This window comes from Talpa occidentalis, unplaced genomic scaffold, assembly GCF_014898055.3.
Source record: "Talpa occidentalis isolate TD23 unplaced genomic scaffold, MPIMG_talOcc4v2.1 talOcc4.6, whole genome shotgun sequence".
In the NCBI taxonomy this organism is placed as follows: domain Eukaryota; kingdom Metazoa; phylum Chordata; class Mammalia; order Eulipotyphla; family Talpidae; genus Talpa; species Talpa occidentalis.
In genome coordinates this window covers 114,174,439-114,179,483 of record NW_023604972.1, presented here as the reverse complement: position 1 = coordinate 114,179,483, position 5,045 = coordinate 114,174,439, and positions in this window count along the sequence as shown.

Genomic DNA, 5,045 nt, shown 5'->3' with positions numbered 1-5,045 from the left:
AAAATTCAACAAAACCTGCATGTCCCTCTATTTCTGATTTAGGAAGGAATATTTTCATCTCCAATGACACTCCTAACAAGTGCAGTTGACCAGGGAAGACCTGTACCACATAACTATATGGAAAAATTGTACTGATGTTAATAATGTACTGAGTACATCATTATTAACAGAAAAATATATTCCTAATATTACTGCTTTTGCAACATATAAATAATATACATATAAATGTGTCTTAAGAATGCTAAGATAACTTTCTCTTCACCTAAAAAATGTGATACTCATTCCAACAATGTTGTTAAATTTAGTGGTATTATTCACATATTTATTTCAGATATTAGAATCCTTTTTTCCAATTTTTACAAGTCAGTTGGTATTTTTAAAATTCCCTTAAGTACTTTGATAAAAATGCATAATAGTTTGTGGCTTTCAATTCTGCATTTGAAGTTTACTTCATTATTTTACACATAGTGACTTTCAAATAAATGTATATTATTTTATTTATTGTGTGCAATTGATCTAGTTTTAATGGTTTTTAGTTTTCTATTTATACAGTGCTTTAAAAGCTAAGCAGCTATTCTATATTAATTCACATTGTCTTTGTATATATACATGTAAATGAAGAAGTGTTGCATATGGGTGTATGTATACGTATATATGGAGTGACAGATCAATTAGTATTTATGAACATTTTTGCAATGATTCAACACAATAGTCATTTCCATAAAAAATAATTTTATACTCACTATAAAAAGGATTCATTTTTGTTTTTGTTCTATAACCCGTCACTAATTTCCACAGACATTGTTTAATTATCTTTTAAAATGTTAGTCTGAAACATCCAGGAGATTATTATAAGCCTAGATTTCTGCTATCAAGTGGTATATCACACCATTAGAAACATAAAATAAGAAGTTCTGATTTTCATTGGGTTGATCAAAATAGAGGATTCCATTGAATGACTGAAGTATTATTGAACTGTCAGAGTATCTACCTTCCTTATGAAACCTTTCACAAAATGTTAGTAAGATACTTTATTTTTCTGATTTATATTCCCCTTTTAAAAATGACATCTTGGGGCCTTCACTGGTGGCGCAGCGGTTGAGCACTGGGCTGCGAAGCTGCCCGCAGCCTCTGCAGCACCGGTTTGTTCCCCGGCCGCCGGCCGCCAGCGAGGGTCCCACACACATACACACACACACACACAACTGTAATGAAATATGTTCATTTTTATCTTCTGTTTAAATATATTCTTCCATGACAACTGGTAACTAGCATTCAAAAAGCATTTCTGTGCTAAAAGCTTAAACTACTTGTTTTCTGTTGTCTTCTGCTAACATTCACCTTTATTTCATTTATTATACTTAGAAATCAACATCCTTAATTGTTTCTTGTCCTGCTTCTCATATTTAAAAAGCAATGGTGGGCCTCCCCGGTGGCGCAGCAGTTGAGCGCTGGGTTGCGAAGCTGCCCGCGGCCTCTGCGGCACCAGTTCGATCCCCGGCTGCTCCCCGGCCACCGGAGGAGGGTCCCACATGGCGCGCAGACCTCTCCTGCCGCCCGCTGCTCCCCTCAGCAGTGTACTTCGTCATTCTGCCTGCTCTGCTCCCAGCTCTGGCTCTGGTGAATTCTCTCACCCTCCCGTGCTTGTACCCAGTGCATGTATAAAGAAAAAACAAGCAAACAAACAAATAAATAAATAAAAACATGCCTCTATTTAAAAAAAAAAAAATAAAAAATAAAAAGCAATGGTGACACTGATTGTTGGCATTTGTAAAATTCAAATGACTGCATTGCAAATATGTCAAAAATATGTTCTTGAATTGTGTCAAACATTTCAAGACTTTCCTTTGCCTTAAGAAGCCCTGGTCTTTGTCTGTATTGCATCATGTCCCAATCCCATCAGCTGTTTCAAGTTTCCTAGGAGCAAGGTCCACACTCCATCAAAGCCGCCATCTCAGTCAACACAGTGGGAACTGTGGCAATTCCCATTGCTAAGCAAGTTCAACCTTATCTGGACTTTAAATTGTAACTTTCATTGCAGCTGCAGGGGTATAAATTCTAGGGAGTTGGAGATCAGAGTAGCTGTTGTATGACAGAAGTTCCAGGGAGGACTGGATTACACAAGATGTATGTGCAGGACAATTAACATTGACCAATGAGAAATAAGATACAAAAGAAGGACAGTTTAGAGTTTAGGGGTTCCAACAGACTTTGTAAAGACATGCTCGCAATCCAGCAGTAAGTCTTTCTACTAGTCAAATCCTGACCTGCTTGGCAAACACTCATGTCTATTTTCCTTCCATTTTTACCTAACTTTCTTTTATTTTCCTCAAAGCATTAGCACATAAGCTTTTGCTCCCATTTTTATAGAGATTACAGATTCATATCTTGAATTTCTTTTAAACAGGGAGTTCAAGTCATTGTTACATGATTTCTAAAATCTCTGAACATCTGTAAGATTATTGCCCAATGCCACTTATACCAGTTTCTGAGAATAATTTCCACTGTCATTCTTTACTAAATTTGGCCTGGTGATAATGATTTTTGTCTTTCATACAATTAATAAAAGATAGCATAGGAATCTAAAGTAACAAAAGGTAGCAAGCAATCTGTTGTAATTATAGGGTCTAGAGAAAAAGTTAAAAATATCACTGAAGTTTTTAGTTTGAGAAACTACAAATGATGGTTACACCCAAAACTCTGGCCAGAAAAAAATACTTCTTGATTAGGGTAAAGATAATAACTTAGAGAAAGTTGTTACAGTCTGTAAGTCTCCTTAGTCCTCATCACATTTTAATAACATTTTCAACTCTTGGGCAATTTAAAAGATATAAATATCCAATAATGATTATAAACTCTTCTCAATTAATGCAAATCTATGTTCTTTCCTTGAAATGAAATGCTACCAATGTAAATTACCTGCAAATTTCCCTGTAAAATAGTTCTTTTAAAAAATTGTCAGTTGATTTATTAATATAATTTCAGAAAAACAGAGAAAGGCTAGCTAATAAACAAGTCTGAAGGGCAGTCACTTCTAGCATTAAAAGAGTAGCCAACTGGCACAAAGTCCTCTGCAGGAGCGCCAGAATGAACTGATTGTGAGCAAAACCTATTCTCAAAATGAGTAATCCAGTCAGCAGGAACTTCTAAAGGAATCAGTATCCATTTAGAATGCATGACAAGAAAGATAAAACCAATAAGTTAACAGTTGAATGTCATAATAATGTTTGGAATAGTAGTTAAGTGTCAAGTAGAATAAATCTTTTGATGGGTCTCTAGATCTCTTTGTATCCTAAAATTGTTGCTTTCTTGCTTAGGCACTTACCTCTTATTGTGGCAAATACCCATCACAGATAATCAGTTCTATTTGGGACACACTGAATTGGAGTTAACATTTTTAATTACTGCATAGATATTAATTTTTTTTAAGATTTATTTATTTATTTATATAAGAACCGGAGCACAGGCCAGATGTGCGGGAGGGTGAGAGGACTCACCAGTGACAGAGCGGGGAACAGAACAGGAAGACAACCAAAAAACACTGTTAAGGAGAGCAGCGGGCGCAACAGGAGAGGTCTGTCACGTGATGTGGGACCCTTGCAGGCTGGTGGGGATCAAACCAGTGCTGCAGAGGCTGCCAACAGCTTCACAGTGCTGCGCTCAACCGCCTGTGCCACCAGGGGAGGCCCTGCACAAATATTATTATCTCCAGGAGATTCAGAGTAAATTGGCTCCAAATTATAGGGAAAATAAGTGTCAGAGACAAAAATTGAAACTAAATTTTTCTAAATTCTCTTTCCTCTCTAGCACACTAAATACTTACTTTTTTATTACATATTTAAACTAATTAGCTGTTTAAATAATGGGTATGAGTCACCTAGTTATAATGAGAAAAGTTACTGAGTGCAGACTTTTAGTAGTGTACAAAAATGGAAGCATAATATAAGCAATCTTTTTAATTGCAAACTTGATGTAAATGCTTTGCCAACTTCTTATTCAAAGACAATCCATGTGGCTTCATTCTGTATTTATAAAAAAAAAAACTGTACATTTATTCTAATGTCACCATTTATCTGTGAAAAATATCTTGATTCAAATTCAGCCACCACTAAAAATGTTTGCTAGGGCACATATTCCCTAGCAACAGTTACCATGTGCATAGACAGTTTCTGTTCATTCAATTCCTTTTTTTTCAATCTGACAATTGGCATAAATGCTCATATTTGGCAGTAAAGTTCAAAATTCAAATTCAACACAGTATGACAAGTTCAAAGTGAAAATATAATCAGAATTAAATCAATGTTTATACCAACACAATGACTAGGGCAAGTGAACAGACTATAAAATGAAGTTGGAAAAGCAAGTAAATGTCACTTAAGGAAGTTGAAACTGACAAGAGAAGACTTATAAATACCATCCTCAAAATCATTGTAGGTCCACTATTTTAGAAAATGGAAATACCAGTTATATTTTGGGAACTTTCAAACTTCTTTCGATTTCCTTATGACAAGCTCTTTTTAAAGAAAATATATAAAGAACAGCTTGAGAGATTAAAGGATGCATTTCAAGTATAGTTTAAAACATAAAACACCTCCTTTTCTCATTTTAATAATTTTTAAAAAAATATCTTTTACATAACTGTATAATTTTGGAGGTACGAAGTCTCCTTCCACCAAAACTCCTGTGCCAAAGCCCTATCCTTTTCCTTCCTCTATGCCCTCTTCACTCCCTTTATTCCCTCTGGTAACTAGTATATTTTTCAGAGTCTAATATTTTTGCTGTACTTTGCCAATTTTTTTTCTTTAGTTATTTATATTCCACAAATAAGTAAAACTATCTACTCATTGTCTTTTACTTTCTGACTTGACTTGGAATAATGATCTTAAGAGCCATTCATTTTGTCCCAAAAGATACTATTTCTTCTTTTTAAATAGATGAGTAGTATTCCATTGAATATAAACATCCTCTTAAATTTTCCTATTAAGCAGATTGTTTAAATATAACTAAAATGAGGATAAAAATTCAGATGACTCTGACATCCACAA